Genomic DNA, 18,132 nt, shown 5'->3' on the forward strand with positions numbered 1-18,132 from the left:
ACGAAGAAGTAAAAACATTTATGTGAACAAACAATGGTTTGCAGATGACATGTTACATGATCACTTCCATTGTACTTAGATTCTTTTAAGTATTTGGGTATTCAGATGGATAACTTGTTTAAGTGGAATGTTCATGTTGATTTCTTGTGTGCCAAATTGGCCCAAAGACTGCATTTTCTTTGTAGACTCAGATTGTTTGGTGTAAGTACGAGTTTGATGTTAACCTTCTATAATGCTGTCATGGGAAGTCTGATATGGGATGGCAGCCTTGTTTTGGCCCTCTATCTGCTAAATGTAAATCTAAGATCGAAAAACTTGCGCCATGAAAGTGATTGGTAAGAAAAATTACCTGTCCCTTCAAACTATCTTTGGAACTACTGTCTTCAATCAGGCTCACAAAAATCTTGAAGGAGTCTTCTCATGTTCTTTTTTCATAATATGAATTATTGCCCTCTGGAAGACGGTTCAGAGCGAGCACATATACAAGTAATTGCTTCAAGCTCTCCTTCATCCCTACTTCCATCACTCTACTCAACAAACAATCTGCACCACATAACACTCTTGTATGAGTATGAGGGTTCACTTACTCTGCACTAATGTTAATATGATATTGCTTTCTACTGCCACATTGGTATCTTGTTATTTATTGTAATATGGTATTTGTTGTGTCACTGGTATGCCACAGTGACATGGTTTCTTATCTTGACAGTGGGCATGTTATTGCATGTTGGTATGTTGAATGAATGTATTGTTTGTGAGCAGCACTGCACTTATGTCCACGACAAATTTCCCCCCGGGGACAATAAAGTTTATCTTATCTTATCTTATCTTATCTAATCTTATCTTATTATATTTAAACAACTCAAGAACCACTTACTATCCTAGAAGGGATCTGTAGCCAATACAAGATGTGGGAAACATATTTTTAATGTATAATTTCAAAATGTGTGTGTGATGCTCCTCTTTTCCCAAAGAGAAGTGTGAATGTAATCACAGTTTAACATAATTGCTTTGATATCCTCTGGTGGTTTCATTTATTTCATAGTCACTCTGTTTTGATCCATTTGTTACTCTCCTACGCCATCTTGTGGAGGAAAAGAGCGCAAGATACAACTGGTATTAAATCAAGTTAGTGTTACAACCTCAATGGGAAATATGCAGCATAGAAATCAGAAATGTATAACTTCATCACAGGAACATTTACATTTTGGCAGGAAGTCATAACTGCTAAGTAAGAAAAGTTAAGACAGAAAAGAAAGAGGAGTTACACATAAAAATGACATATATAATAGAGGTCCAAAAATATAGTGATAGATTGATATAGAGTAATGAGCACAGTATGCATAACAGATGTTGCATTCAAAACTCATTGAGCATTACTGTCTCTGATTCAGGTACACATAATGTGAAGTAGTAGCAGAGAAGTGCATTACGCAATACAGCACAATAATAGTGTAGTAATACAGGAGTACACATTTTTTATTAATGTGATGTATTTGTTAGAGTCAAAATGCTTTTAGTATTATTCTTAATATGAAAAAGATTGTCTTTATGAAATTCAAATGTTACAGTTGTCTTTGTCCTTGGGTACATTTCAGTCTTTCCTTGCATATCTAGTTATTTTTTACATTATTGTGCATATTTGGGAATCCTGTCTGTTTTTTCTAGAACTATCAAGCCCACAGTGATTTCTAAATCTGCCAGTTTCATGTGTTGTGTTTGTTTTTATGGTACAGAAAGTTGCTGCTGCGTTGTGTTCCTTTTGTAGTTTCCCAAGGTATATTTTCAATCAGGGACAATAAAGTATGTCTCATCTAATGTAATCTTGTTTCAACACAAATATGAAGTTAGTGTGAACATGCATGTTTTTAAAAGTAAACTTAAGACTTACCTTTTAAATCTAGCTTTCAATTGGAGTAATTTATTTTTAGCCCTGGACTGCATTATTATTATCATTTTTATTACTGTTACTATTATTTTAATCATTATTATTTTAATCATTGTTTTAACATTTATTAATCTTATTTAATTATTTATTTATCTATTTATTTCTTGTATTCGCCTGATCTTGTTAACGCAACCTTATTTTTTAACTTTTCTTTCCACTATTACTTATTTTATTAATTTTACTGTATTGATTTTATTTTAGTTTTAAGTATTTTATTTATAATCATGCCTTTTATAATTTTACCATTGCTGTTATTTTCTGTCTCTCTGTTATTCTGTGAAGCACTTTGGGCTGCATATATTTATGTATGAAAGGAGCTATATAAATAAAGTTGATTTGAGTTGAGTTGAGTTACATCCAGTTTTAGTTTTACTTCTACTTTCAGACAGCAGAGGGCAGCACAGGGACACTGAACGGCTGCAGGCTGAGTGCAATGATTTTTCTCACTTTCTGGGGAACCTTCTACGTTGACTGTGAGAATGATTTGATACCGCCACGTGTTTCATATGTTTGATATGTACTTTGAAATGCCTGCTGCTGTATATTATGTGTAATCCTAACCAATGCACAGAGCACCTCTCCCACTTTACAATGAGTAGAGAACAAAAACACTGCTTTTGCATTTGAAGAGTTCATTTGAAAAAAATAGTTAAATCAGTTTTAAAAAACTAAAAAAATGTTTAAAAAAACGTATTTTTTTTATTGCTAGCTTTTGGTATTATCAATCAACTGAGGTTGGGTGGCTTTGACTAAGTCAAAATGACTTTTCTAATCAGAGGTATCTTGAAAATGTAACTTGATCAAAAAGAAATATGTTTTTTGAAAATGTATAAAAACTGAGTTATCTGTTTTTGCAAATGAACTCTTCATTTAGTTATGCTCAATATTATACATTTTGTCTGTACAAGTTCAGTTCATCTTGTGAATATCATCATAGTGAAGGCAGCACACGCTGATTTTCCTATTTTTCTACAAACTTTTAGACAGAAAATGAAGCAACTCCTTGCATCTACTGCAATACCTTGGCCCCATACATAAAAAAAAACAAGCACCAAAGATAAAGGCTGGATGATTTTGAATGTGTTGACACTGAGGGGAGTCCCCAATAGATTCAAAGATCATCAACACATTGGGGCCTTCTTTTGAGCCAATCTAAAATAGGAGAAATGTATTTCAACACATGGATTTAGCCTTAGGGAAAACCTCAATGCTTGAAAAATGTTTTGCCTGACTCCCGCTGGACCTGGTGACCCCCCTCATGTTCCGTCATTCCGACACGTCCCGTTCCAGATAACTTTGATGTCAAAGACAAAAAGAGGAAAATGTACCCCGGGGTCTCTGGAATTCACAAAAACAACACTTCATCAGGGGCACCATACAGAATGGTGATCAGCAATATATGGGGGAATTCAAATGAGAAGCATTGTGTGAGGGAAAAGCCAAAGAGATTTGTCTCGTCCATGGCCTCTTCCTCCTTTTTACCATCCTCTCATGAGTGACTTTGATGTGGACATGATGATTGAAAAACAAAGCTGTGTGGCCTGATTCAATTCCAGCGGATAATAGGTTGGAGGGATGGGTGGGTTAAGGGGGGGGGGCAATGAGGGAGAATGCAGTTTTACAAGAAAGACACATGAAAATCACATTTCAGAGAGTGTATCAATCTGCCAAGGGGAGGAAAGGAAAGGAGGAGAGAGGGGGGTGAGGAGGAGATACAGAGTGGGGTAAAGTGAGAGGGGTGTGAGAAAAGGAGCTCCAGTTGATCGCTCTTTAGAAAAGGCCCCCTACTCTCCTGCTGGGTCCTGCTCGGCTCTTGTCCTCCTGCTACAATGCTGGTGGAGCGGCTGTTCCCCCCAATCGCCCTAGACCCCCCTCCCGTGTGCCCCCCAACTGCCCTCCATGTGCTGGGGCTACGCTCACAGCCTGGACCCCAGACCCCAGCATATGGAGGCCAGACCACAAGGCCTGCTCCTAAATGTGCTCCACAGCTGGGGCTCTGCAGGAGAGGGGCAGCCAAGCTCCATGCAGCCACATGCTCTCTAAGGACTCCCTTCACCCACACTGCTACACGTTTTTATTGCTGTAAACAAGCTGAAAACTGTCAGGCTTATAATGTCAATCCCTGCGGGTATTATGTCAAAGACATACATATATTTCCTCCTTTACTTTTTGTGATGACAGGCAAAGCAGATACTGTTGGTTTTACTTGAACCAGTCATGAGATATATCTCTCTAAGACTTCTGCTGCCTCCTTGATGCATACTGTCTTTGGCCCTGTTCACACTGCCATCCGTCCTTGATGGTCAGGTCACAAATGGCACCTTTCCCATTCTCCTATTCTCGTGTAGTACTTCAGTGATAGTGTACCTGTAGCATAATGTGCTAACAATCCACAGAGCTTTAGAGGAACATTAAAAAAACACGTATCTTATATCATGTCATCACTTGAATCAATTCACCTGCTTCTCTGTATCTTGATAACATGTAAATACAGCCTTCCACTATGTGCTTCTAGTCTGCATCAAAGTCTGTTTTTTAACTGTATTTGTGAAAGGCTAATGAGGGTGCATGGGGCTCCCTGTTTATTTGAATACATAGTGGGCAATGTGATTGCTTACAGAGATGTCCACTTGTGATCTGATTACCTAAGAGGCAGCATCTCAACATGTTATCCTGGATCGTTAGATGGTTTGCTATACTGTGACCTGTTGCACAAGGTCTAGTTGTGTTATAAGTTCAGGTTCAGAGTCCATGCTGAACCATAGATGAAACAAAAGTTTGTAACTTAAGTTGTGTCATCATTTGGTTGCACCATGCGGACATTAGGTTCATCTTAACTAGTAGACCCTAACATCTAAACTAACCAAAATATTGTAGAAATTACCATTTGATTTTATTTCATTGCATTTGGACAATCAGTGAAACGCACTCTTGTTAATGGGGGTCTTTGTTTCAATGCTGACTCCTATGACTGATTGCCTCTACACAAGCTAATTGCTGAAAATAAATGTTAACTCCTGTTAATCGACACACAGCAATGTGAAGATATGTAAAATATGACAAAGCATTATAACAAGGTGATAATTAATCCCTCCATTCATGCATCCATCCATGCATCCATCCATGTATGCATCCCTCCATCTATGCATCCATCCATCCATCCATCCATCCATCCATCCATCCATCCATCCATCCATCCATCCATCCATCCATCCATCCATCCATCCATCCATCATCTTGACCACTTATCCCATTTGGGGTAGCAGGGGGCTGGAGCTTATCCCAGCTACATCAGGTGGAATGCAGAGTACACCCTGGACAGGTTGCCAACCTATCACAGGGCTAACACAGAGACAGACAACCATTCACGCACACACTCACCTACGGTCAATTCAGAGTGACCAAATAACCTGGTGAGCATGTTTTTGGACTGTGGTAGGAGGCAGGGGGATCCACAGAGAACCCAAACATGCACAAGGAGAACTTACAAACTCCACACAGAAAGGCACCTGCCAGACCAGGGAATTGAACCAGGAACCTTCTTGATGTGAGGCAACGCAGCGCTACCCACTGCACTGGATAATTAATCTACAGTGTGGAATAACAACAGTGACATCAGGTGGTGAAATTGCCAACTACAATGTAAGTTGAATATACAAGTGGGAGTACAGATCAAAGTCATCATACATTTAAAATTGATGCAATATATCACAGAGAACGCATTGCCAACACAATACAGCAAGTAATACCCTTTGCTTCTCATCTTCCAATCTTATCCCACCTTTCAAAGCAATGCGCCATGACAACCTGTGGGGGGACTTTACACCTGCTCAGAACTAGATGTAAGATTTAAGATGTAACCAAGCGGCAACCTCCGGTCTCAAAATATGAAGCCCATGCAGAAGTGCTATAAACTGCAGTTCATCGAGAATCCGCTTGAGGCTGGCTGCAGAAACACCGGATACCACATAGACACCAGTTCAAAAAAGACGATCTTTGCAGCATTAATAAACATGTTTACAGTCTGGTTCAAAAAATGACTTGGGTCTACATAGCTAATCTCTCTATCGGCACACACTGTACTGGGGTGAATTTTTTTCTAACTCACCAGTTCAGAAGATATTAAGATTATGAGTTTTTGCCCATTTAAGGACATGACTGACTTGACTGACAGGAGGGAACACTGTAGCTGTTGGCTAGGAGGCTCAAAGCTCGCCTCTTTTCATCAGACTAATTTTGGTTGAGTTCGCCATTTCCAATATGGCTTCCGCCGACGATTAGCTTCAAAACAGAGCTCAGGAACAGATGGGTTACGTCCCGGATACTACATCCATTATTTATACAGTCTATGGCTGTAACTGATATGTATCTTGAAATATTCTCAGCTAATGTAACCCTTTAAATGTTAGGAGAGTGTAAACTCCAGTTAGAAATTACATTCAAACCAAGCCGCAACCTCCAGTGTTGAAAAATTAAGCAGGTGAAGAAGTGCCAAAAACTGCCGTTCCCTCAAGTGCTCATTTTTCTATCTGTACACATTGTATGAGAGGTGAATTTAAAAAAAAACATTTTATAACTTATTCGTTTTGAAAATATTAAGGTTACAAGTTTATAATTCAATTAGGGGCACGGCTGACTCATGGCTGACTTAGACAGGATGTTAAGGCCTGCCTCAACTCCACCTCTTTGCCTCTTGCTGTATGGAATCAGCTTTGCAATCTGGCGACCTCAATTGATCGGCTTCAAAACTCTGCTCCAGAAAACAGCGGGTAATGTCACTGAGAATACGTCCAATGTTTCATACATACATGGTTCCAACTAGACTACGGTTGAACTTATGCATAGCTGGCATAACCAAGTGCTGGAGGCTTATTGCTACAAACTATTTCTGAGTCTGTTAATACAAACTTATACAATGTCTGACAGAACTTCTAAAAGTGTAACTGAATCTTAAAGATAATGTCTTAATCACGAAATTACAAGCAAAAATGAAGGCCTGTAGTGCTAGTGATGAGTACAGACATTTGCCAATGGGGAAAGCAAAATGTACAAGTTCATTTTCATAAAATAGGGATAATATTTTTAACCAGGAAGCGTAACAAGTAAATATATATATGTATTTACCTCATTACGAGCAATCCAAGCTTTACACTTTTCTGTCTTATCTTGAAATAAGATGTTTAACTGGTCATGTTAAGTAATTGTGGTTTATATCATGTCTAATGAAATATTTTTGTACTAGAAATAAGACAACTCATATTTTGCTTCATAAAGCTTAAATATAACCTTAATTGGATAGCATATCTAACAGATGTAGAACAACAAGACAATGTGTGAAGTGTGGGAGCATTTTTAATTTCCCCTTAAGTCATTTTCAAAGAAAATAAAAGAGCATTTTCATACAGCCATGCAAAAAAACAAAGGGCCAACTAGTTAAATAAGTTTCATTAACTCTTATTCACACTTTACACCCTTCATACAAGCATCATCCTCTTAAAAACAGCACTTGCCAGTTGCAGCAGGAGTCGTAGTTTGATGCCCTTCCTAAACTCTGCAATTCTGACATGAACTAATGTTGACTCATGGCAGGAATATTTGGCTATTTTGATGCTAATGGCGCTCTAACCACCTACTTAACCACATAGCCCTCACTCTCTATACAGCTCCACTCAACCTCATCCCAGTGTGTGTGTGTGTGTGTGTGTGAGAGAGAGAGAGAGAGAGAGAGAGAGAGAGAGAGAGAGAGAGAGAGAGGGAGAGGGTAAAGAGCAGAGACAAATAAGGAAAAGAGGCGAGGTGGGAATTCCTGGAGGAAGCACTCCTTGACTTTTACAGGGTTGGAATAATTCTACAGAAGTTGAATGTTAAATGAGAAAAGGTTAATTTGTTTTTCTGCATCACATAAAGATTAAGGTCATGTTAAAGGTGTTTAGGAGTCCCAAAGAGTGATTTTGCTCATTACACTTCCAGGTGGCTGTGGCTGTCAGGCTTGTGTTGGTGGAGACAAGGGTCACTAGTAAGCAATCTGACCCTTTAATACCACTGGGATGCTTGCTGCTTGGCCTGCGTGGCACAATGTAGTGCTGGAGCAAGGACAGGTGGTCATTAAAACTGCTGTAATCCCCTCCATGAATAGCTCATGTGCAAGAACAGAGAGAGTAAAAGGATGGAGGAAAAGACAAAGAGAAGAGACAGACGAGGCATCAGGGAGAGAGAGAGAGAGGTGAGGGTGGGGAGCATTTCATGCATGGACCGTGGGGCTCTTTAGCACAGTCTGCAGGCCGCTACAGAGCGGATGTGTTAACAGTTTCAGGCTCAATGGAGGGAGAAATCCCCACAAAGGGAGGTGTACAAATATTGTGGGAAATCCGTCCGCTCTTTAATATTTCATGAAGGCCCACAATCTATTCATGGGACTCCATTCCTTTGGAGGGGCCTGCATTCAGGCTCACTCTGCGGGCTCAATGGGCAGCCCTTAATTGAGTGCCCGCTCATTCTTCATCTCCCTGGCAGATTGTTCCCCATGAAAGCCCCTGCCTCTTCATCCTCCTCTTCTTCTCCCCGAGAGTGGCCAAAGAAAAGAGGGCATGCCTTGCTGGTGGTGCATGTGGGAGGGTGAATAAGTAAGGGGAGGGAGGGAGGGAGTAAGGGGGGGTCGCTGTGGATCAAATATGATAATAGGGCAAGGGGTAGTGGTGTGTAGAAAGGTGGGGGTAGGGGGGCTAATCCTTGGGGTGGGCAAAGGATAGAGGGCAAAAGGAGGGGGTTACATTCCCCTAGATGGCAGGAGTGTGTGTGGTAAGGTGTAAGTAGGTGTGTGTCTGTGGGGAAAGGTTGTGTATGTGTGGATAGTGTCTGGTTATTGCCGCTTGGACACAAAAAGGACTAGTTAGTGTACATTTTCTTGTCATTTCTGTCATAAGATAACAAAAATAGCAGGAAAGATTATAAATAACATATAAAGGAAAAACATGCCAAGACTGGCAGAAGATGCATCAAACCAGACGCATGGAAAGTGTAGCTCAGATGAACAGATTTAAACTCAGATGGTTTAAATCAACACACAAATCTGTCCTGCTGAGAACTGTACCTACCTGAAGGACCTATCTTTGATGTTTTAGTAATGATCCTTCAGCCAATGTGACATCGACTATATGACATCAGTTTCTCTACGCTTGTGCATATGCCTTGGCTACAAAAGAAAGAATGTCGGCTGATGCAATCTCTTGGCTGTAGCATTTTGCATTGGCTAGGACCAACTTGGACTTTTTTATGCCTTTATTTAGAGAGCATAGGAGAGTGGATATGGCAGAAAACTGGGAGACAAAGACTTGGGAAAGACATGTGGTAAAGGGCCGCAGGTTGGATTCATGAGGTGTACGACTAGGCCACCCCAGTACCATGAACTGCAGGTTTTGGTGCTTCCAGTCAAACAATCAATACACAATGCAGAAACACAATGTAGAAACAAACAGGCAGAGCACTAATATGACACTATAAATCAGCATGTCATCTTCACCAGTTGACCAATGGAATATTCCTGTTCAGACCCTTTGGGTCCAAAAAGTTTGATTAAAAATTCTGAAGAACAATTTTCATTGCTCTACTGAATTCAGTGCTGATTTATCCAGATGATACTGTATCTTGACCCCGAATGGTGGAGTGTTATTTCATCACTCTGCATCCAGCTGTATTGGCACTAAACCTTAGAGGATATCAACAATGGAAGCAAGTTCATCCTAAAGAACATTTGATGCATTACTTTCGATTTGAGAAGTAAATCCACACTCTTGTGAAAAAAGTTAGATTGGCTGTAAGGAAGTGAACCATTATAGATCTTATCTGTGGACAGTTTTGATGAGTGTGTAGCTCAATATTAAGCCTTCCTCATAAATGTACACCTCATGCCTGCACTGAGTTCTTCATCCAGCCTAAGGCTGCCTCAGCATCTTTGCTGAAGGTGGACGGCCAGCTGGGAGTGTGACCTGGGGGCTTGGACATTATCATGGCTCCTGTGGGCTTCCAGCTGCAGCCCGGGCTCCTGATCCCTGATTAAAGGTCATCCGCTCCTTCTAAGGGCCTGTAAGACCCCGGGAGTCTGGCTCACTCCTAGTGGCCTCTCTCCACCCCTCCAATGTGTGTCCAACAGGCTTATGTTGGCTCATGAGGGACAGTGGGGACCTGCAGAGAAGAGTCCCAGAGAGAAGAAAATCCTCCATATCCACAGGACACAAACCAACACACCCATACACACAGAGAGAGAGAACACATGCATAGACATACACACCCAAGCACTGGATGCATAATTCATTCCTGTGGTACCACGCCTGGTCTCCAGCCCCAGCACCCCCATGGTGAAGTGTGGCAGATCCATGCTAAATGGATTCTGCAGAGGAAGAGATTTAAAGCTTTCATGGCGCTCACTGGGTTCCAGGCGGCTGCGTCTCACAGCTTTGATGGTTTGTTCTCAGGTTCATTTCTAGATTTTTCAACAGATTTTGCAGAGGTAAAGTGCAAGATTTAAATTAACACAGGAGTCAATGTAATGGTGAAAGTTAATTCCTGTATGTTTTTTTTAAAAGGTTACAGCCACACTTGTAGCTGTTGAGTTTTTTAAATCAAGTTTAGATCCTTTGTGCCTCCTTTTCTTTGTCCTGTCATCTTACAGAAGGGGTATGAAAAAACTGTGGCAGGCAAATGTAGGTTTATGATATAAAAAACAAGTTGAAAATTCTCCTGCATGCTCAATATAAGGGGGCAGGGCTTATCCTCCATCTTTCAGGCATTACCTGACTTCAACAGATGATGGGCCTCACTCTGGCCCTGCTGAGAGTCTCTTCCTTATCTTTGCTGTACAATGCTTATCTGCATGCGACAAAACACTTACAGTCCAACTGCAGATGGATGTTTTAAGTAAGTTTGGACAGCAGTTATAGTTATAGCACTTTTTTTTTTATATAAATATATTACTATTTTTCTCTTTCCCTATTGCCTTCAACTGATTTAATTGAAGCAGAAGCAGTCCACCCCGCTTCATCAAAAGCCACAACTCACGGATTAAGAAAACAGAATGTAATGCAGTTAATTGAAAAGCAAAATTTGAACCTGCTGCTTGTAACGGCTGAAGAACAGAAAGGACTTGGGCTGAATCTTGTAACATGATTGTACTCTGCTTGTTAACCGAACAAGTGCAGATGATTAAATTCATGAACATAATCCCTGGCAGCTCATGGGCTCAGGAGGAAGTGGTTCAAGAAAAGTCTAATCCAGCCATCTCCGGATATGGGACACCCTCACCGTGCCACTCCGCTGGGCTTTGTATCAGCAGGTATTAACACCACAAGTGCCGCCAGAGACCAAGGCAGTCCCATGATTAGGAGAAATACTGACCTGCTTGGCTGAAATATCTTAGAACTGGGTGTTATTTCAACAGCGCATAACTTTGTGCAACTTCTTTTCTCCATGGCTGCACATCAGAATGAGCTCCAATGAATCAGTGTAAACCTTCTATTGCTCCACATATCCTAGGCACTGATTTAATCATTGAGCCAATTATTGTTACTTTGCCTTCACAATTGTTTCTCTATCCTTTGAGAGTTGTGTTAAAAAGTTTGACCTACAATAACCCTGGTCTATAAATTAATTCTACTAAGTGGCAGCACACAATCCCCCAAATTATTTATACCTTTACTATTGGTCAGGGTGTCACTTAGATAAACACAGCGGAGGTTCATCTCATCTGAGCCACAAAAAGCCAGAGTGTGCCGCTACCAATGGCTCCGCTGAACTTTGACCCCAGTGGGTCACAGAGAGCATTTGTCCCGCGGTAATTGGACAGAAGGGCCCTTTCGCTCTTCATTTAACCTTTGGGGTCCAGATCTTTCTTCACCGACTACCATAGAGCCCCCCAGTCCTGACCCAGTGTTTTCAGGCCCATCTTTCCTCCCCCATCACAAGCCTTTGAAAGCTGGAGAAAAGCTGGAGTGTGCTTGCCCTGTCAGAGACAATGGTGGAGTTAGTGACCCCTGACCCGGCAGGCTGAGGCCTTTCTTCCTGGATCAGGCACTGCCTTTCGCTACGGTGGGTTATTGCTCCACAGCTTGGCAACAGAAAGAGGGTAAACACTTGTTAAGATTCTTCTTCTCTGGGCTTACCCCCAGCTTCTTTTCTTTTTGGTTGCTTGGGCCGATATTTTTTTCTCTTTTAGGAGGTTTGTTGGTCTGTTGAAGGATGAACAGGAGTTTAGGCAGGTCCCTTGTTCGAAATTCAGGCCCCAGCTTTATAATCAATCATTCTGACAGCTCTTTGTCGCTGGTCCAAGGGGACAGGAGTCACAGTTTCTCTGAGCACTGAGGAAAATACACTAGATAAAGGGGTGTCAATGGTTTGGACATGCATCTGCTAGTGTTTGGAAATTTGTTGTATGAAAAATCATGTTGGTCAAAAGGTTTTTGTAAAAGCATGTGTGCTGGCGACCACCCATTTTTCCATCCAGCCTGTATGCACCACTTCATTTGAAAAACCTGTTAGTTAGTCCAGAACTACAGTCCTGAAGTTTTAAATATATAATTGTTGACTTCAAAAGTTTAATGCTTTATCCAAAATTGGATTGTTGTAGATTGTCTGCAATGTTACAAAAGGTAAAAAGGTGTTATTGGATAATAAGTATATTTAATTCTGAAAGTTATCTCTACTGGGCTTCATCTGGCTTGATTTTTTTCCGGTTTCCAATCTTGTTTAGGGGATTTGCTCTGTGATTTTTTTGTAACTCTAAATCCAACAAAATTGGGATTTCACTCCATCCAGAAGTACTTCCTCTACTTAATCTCTTGAGTGCTGCCCTGAATCCTTTTGTGTCCCCACAGAGTAACCACGGAGACGCTGTTTCCCTCTCCGCCACAGCAGTGGTCACTGAGGAGACACGGCCGAGCTCTTGTGTCCAGATGCTGAGCATGCGGCCGTGGCAAGAGCAGCATCCTGTGAGGGGGCCACAAACATATGGGCTGAAAAGGAGGACTCCTCTGGAGCTGCTGGCCTTCTCCTCTGGGACAGAAGCCTATTGTCCTGGGCCTGCCCTCCATGCCACTTAATGGTGCAGAACAGCACTGTACAGGATTGTAAACTGCTCTCTGCTCCTTTTGCCCCGTCAGGCCCTCAATAGCTGGGCCCTCTCCCTCTCCCTCTTACTCAGTGGGTGTTTTAGTGCCCTCTTCTTTCATCCCTTTCTTCAGCCGCCTCCTCCCTTTTGCTACTTTTGCTGGGTTGCTCAATGTTCGCTTGACTGATGGTCTAATTGTCATGGAACAATTAAGCCATCTGATTTCTCCCCTCTTCTCTTGTCATGTCCGTTTTGTTTTAGAATGGGGCCGCCTGAGTACAGGAAAGGGCTGGAGGTCACTCCAATATCTGTCTGAGCTTTAATGTAAAGCCCCCAGCATGTGGTCCTCAAGAGTACAAAACTATACAGATATAGTCCTAAGTTCAGTATGTGACCAAACCCCTTATTTATTTCTTGTAGTTAAAAATATACCGCAAATTGCTGCAAAATTATGATTTTAAACCTGTTCTGACAGATCAACACACTTTGGAAGTCAGATCCTTGAACACAAGAGAGAGAGTGATTTATAGGCCCTTGTGTAATGATCGGTCAGCTTTAAGGCCTTCTCCTTGTAGGCCCAATAAATCTGTCCCTCTTTCTGTATACACTAAGAAATATGTTCCCTTTTAATAGACAGGTGAACCAAACAGCTGGGAGACAGCTTTGCCCAAGATGGGATGTCTGCACACTTTTACCCCCGCCACAGCTATTGTCAGTGTAATGTCACATCTGTGACCCTGTCTGCTCTCTTCAACCATTCAGTCTTTCATCTCCTTTTCTGCTCGTAGCTTCCGCTCTGTTTCATACTGTCTCGGTTCCTCCCTACACGAGGAGGCGAGACTCTGGACCATAGTGCTGCAGTAAGACAAGTAGACCCTCACGTCTAATCCTGTTTTAATTTGACCCTCCTACACAAACGGGCAGCTATTTTTCACACTGAAGAGCAGGGGCTGTAAAATGTGCAGGTATTTGGTGTAGGACCACGTGCATGCAACTTTGATCGCATTTTCCAACCAAGTTCTTTTAAAACAGTTCGATAAACAAAGAGCTAGGTGAATACTGAAGGACACAGGACATCCCAAAATAAGACCTGATAAATCCCTGAATGGTTGGTGGGTTTGGCCTTCATATTCAAAAACCTCAGTTTAATTCCCAAGATGGGAGTGTTTGAAGTGGCAAAGTAAACCGTTTTCTCTCCACCATCATTATCAAAACACAAAATGAGGAAACATTTTTTGAAAGAATAATGATAAACCCACAAACACAGAGCTGCAGAGACTCATAGCATGGGTGAGTATAATATATAATCTTTACAAAAATGACATCAACATGCCTTTTGGCAGTGTGGTTAAGTGAAGTCAAGTCAAGCTGTTAAGGTAAAGATGTTTTTCCATCAATATGTCTATGTACACAGTTCTACATCTGTTGCCAATGCACATCAAAGAAATGAAAATGTAAAGTTTTGGTACGATTATGGGGCTTTGAATGCTTTTGTAGTTGCCTTCCACTTTTTATGGAGGAATAAAGGTGATAAGTAATGAAATCAGGCCATTTTTTCCCCATGATTTTGTAAGTGTTCAAGGTGGTAAGGAGTTTTAAAAACTTATGGTTTCACTGTGAAAGCAATTGTCGTAAATAAAAATGCAGTTTTAAGTATTAAGTATTTTTTTAATATCCACTAACAAATGTGATAAGAGTATCACCATAATACTGTATGCTAATTCCAATACAGAAGATAATTGATGATCTCTGCAATTAGGTGTTTGGAAAAAAATATTGGTATCGGTATTGATAATCTGCTAAATGAGTTATAAAATATTGGCATATCGGATAGTGGCAAAAAATCCAATATTGTGCATCCCTAATTAAAACCAATACTGATGCCTCTTTGTGTGCTACTCAAGCAAACTAAACAACTAGCATCAAGATGTTTTTTTCTTTTAAATGTCTAATAAAACTTCTGCGTGGTAGGTTTCAGATAAAGTGGGTCAGTGCAGGCTGGAGGCTTGAGGCTTTGTTTATATTTCAGCAGCAAAGATTCCTGATGAGTGATATATTTGACTCTTGTAAGAAAGCAGGACACTTTTTTGTTGTTAAAAAAGCCTTACTTACACATGTTCAGGAGAAACTCAGCACAGTCATACAAAGTACAACTTTGTCCACAGGGGGCGCCAAAATCAATGCAAACTGAAAGTTCACAGGAGCTTTAACTAGAAGTAACATCTACTGTAAGTAAAAATGTAGTCTTTTCATACATTTATCATTATTGTTTTTTATTTCAAGTTATGTATTGTTTGCTATGGAACAAGTTAAAGTTCATTACATTATCTTCTTCTAAATATGATTTATCTAAAGTATGTTGTTTACTGTTAACCAGGCATAAGAGACAGGATTATTGCTTGTATAGTTGCACCATGTTGTAGGAAGTCATTTTGAATCTGCACAACATTCTCTCCAATATTACAATTTTCTTCTCTCTTTTCTTTGGAAATGACCCAAGAATACTTTGTCATTATGAAGGAACGTACCCACAGTTTACTTTAAGAAATGTCTGCTTGACAAGCTGAGAATTCCCTTTTTAATGTGAGTCTGAGTATTTTTCACATCCCAGCGTGTGGTTAATGATCAGCCTGTGGGACTCGCTGTGTGACAGCAGAGCAGGCCACTGTGTTGCTAATGAGAGGAGAGGACGGCCAGGCCTCCTCTGCCACACATACAGCCTTTTGTCTCTGCCTCTGCCCCCCATCATTAGCTTAATGTGGCCCTCTCCCTCCACTAAAAAGCCCACTGCCAGTTTGGCAATGGCTTCACAGATGCAAATCCCTGCCCAGTGCTAATGGAGGTAAATGAAAATTAATTGATTCTCATTCAGAGGCCTTTTTGGTTGCCTGTTCTCCCTCCGTGTTTTCTTAATATGCAGACCTCGCCTCTCAACGATTCAAACATGCTGCAGTGTCCTTGCCATTGCTATGCAGAGTGGACGACACAAAAGTGAGCAAGGGAGCACATCGTCCTGACACCTCAGTATGCATGAGATGTGTACCTCTGCTCTTTGACCTGGACCAAAGCCTGGGGTGTGTCCTTTACATTAAACTCTTTATTTACCTGCAGAGGCACAGTGAGAAACACATGCAAATGATTTTCAGATGATTTGATGACATAGATACTAAAGTCAGTGCTTATTCTAAAATTATCTTCACACATCTATGGGACCATGATCATGAAATTGAAGAACAACAGTTTCATACACATTTAAACAGGTTCAACAGAAAATCAAATCATCAGTGCTTTTTGTAGTGACAGGCCTAAAGACATGAAACACCTGCTATCATGTGACTGCAGCACGCTGAGGTGCCTTTCCTCAAGGATTTAAGTCAATAATTTAACAATTGTGTACATAAAGTTGGCCTACTAATAACTTAGAGTAGTATTATTATAATGTTTATTGTGCTGTGAGCCTAAAAGAAAATCACAGTGACAATGTCATCGGGGTTCTCAAACATGGAACTCTGGGATTAAAACATTCAATAGAAGGCCTGATGTCACCTTTCTGTTCCTCTGCTCATCTGCCACTCTCATTTTCCACTTACCTCACCTCTGTTGCTCTCTGCCTATCAGCCATGCCCACCTCATAAGTCAGTTCAGCCCACCTGAATTCACAGCTGCTTCCAATCAGTAATCAAGCTGATATTTAAGCCTCTCCTGAACACATTACCAGATTGTTCGTTACCGTCCTGTGCAAGACAGTCCTGCATATTCACTTGGACTGATTCTGTGTAGCCAGCTCTGTATGCCTCTGACCAGCCAGCCCAGTCCCAAGAAACCCCAGAATTCACCTCAAACTGTGTCAGCTTTCCTGGTACCTGTCTGTTTCTCCCCTTAAGTGTTTTTTGTTCCCCTGTTGAGTGTGTGCGCTTCTGGGGACATGACCCACTGGCTCACCCAGTTTGGGTCACTGACCCAGTCCAGTGACTCTATGATGGCTTCTGTTCTGATTATTGAGCAGAACTGTATTATCAACTGCCTGTTTTTTTTTCCTGCACCTGCCAAAGTTAGGATCAAACATTAATACCATCTTCTTCCATGTGCTGCAGTGCTGCACATATACCACCTGTGAATTTCAAAGTACAGGTGAGGATGTTATCTAGCTGCATTATGTTAAATGTAGCTTCCAGTATTTTCTAAATCTTGTCTATACCAGAGACTAAAGATCAATTAAGTTGGTTTAAGGCTGCTCCTGGAATCCAGAGTACCAAGGCTATCTACAGTAGTGAAAAGTATGATATTTAGATTCTCATTGTAAGTACAAGTAGCCATGATAATTCTAGACCAGAACATTCTGCATTTGAAACTGTGTTCATAACAAGTGTGTAAGAACTTCCAGCAAATAAACTTGAGATAAACGTAATTCTGCACAAATTAGTGTTGCTGCTGAAATACTGTGACAACCCTGGGGCTTGCCTTGTTTCCTGTGTCTCCCTCTTTTCTCCCTGAGTGTAGGTTGGTTAATCAGGCTGATTGAGCCCACCTGCCCTGCTCCAACCCACACTTACGGTGCTGCAGCCCTCCAGTCACTCTCTGACTCTGGCTGGCTCGGCATGTGAGAGGACATCTCCTCTTTTCCCTTTTTTACATTATTTTCATACACTACATAATACACTCACCCAGACACCCACGGCACCATTTATATTACAGATGAACACTTTTCTTATGTTGGGTTCTATATTGTTGTGACCAAATAAACATGTGGTAAATACTCAATCTGTGTTTGCCTCCTTGTGTTGTTACAATTTGGAGCCAGTTGTAACATACTGCAAATCCAAATACTATGAATGTGCAATTTTAACTTCAGTTCTGTTCAATTTTGAGGTGGTAAATATTATAAGTACCATCTATACCTTCTTACAACCACAATAATGCGTTGTGTTATAGCTTGTAACACAGCTACTGTCAGGAAATTGTTACATATAGCTGTTTGATGTTGTAACACATTTTTTTTCTTCCAAGATTTGTTTTTATTGGCAAAATGCAAACTTTACAATACAGGTCCATTATTTCAAACATATTTTTATGTTTTAAACAAAGT

At 40.9% G+C, this 18,132-nt stretch overlaps 1 long non-coding RNA gene across 1 annotated transcript; it reads left to right on the plus strand.

The window, feature by feature from the left end:
• The first annotated feature begins 16,791 nt into the window (after positions 1-16,791).
• Positions 16,792-17,807, plus strand: LOC117821973. The gene is made up of 2 exons (XR_004633100.1): positions 16,792-17,345; positions 17,547-17,807. It is a non-coding gene; the product is annotated as an uncharacterized LOC117821973 (long non-coding RNA).
• The last annotated feature ends 325 nt before the right edge of the window (positions 17,808-18,132 follow it).

This window comes from Notolabrus celidotus, chromosome 11 (assembly GCF_009762535.1).
Source record: "Notolabrus celidotus isolate fNotCel1 chromosome 11, fNotCel1.pri, whole genome shotgun sequence".
NCBI lineage: Eukaryota > Metazoa > Chordata > Actinopteri > Labriformes > Labridae > Notolabrus > Notolabrus celidotus.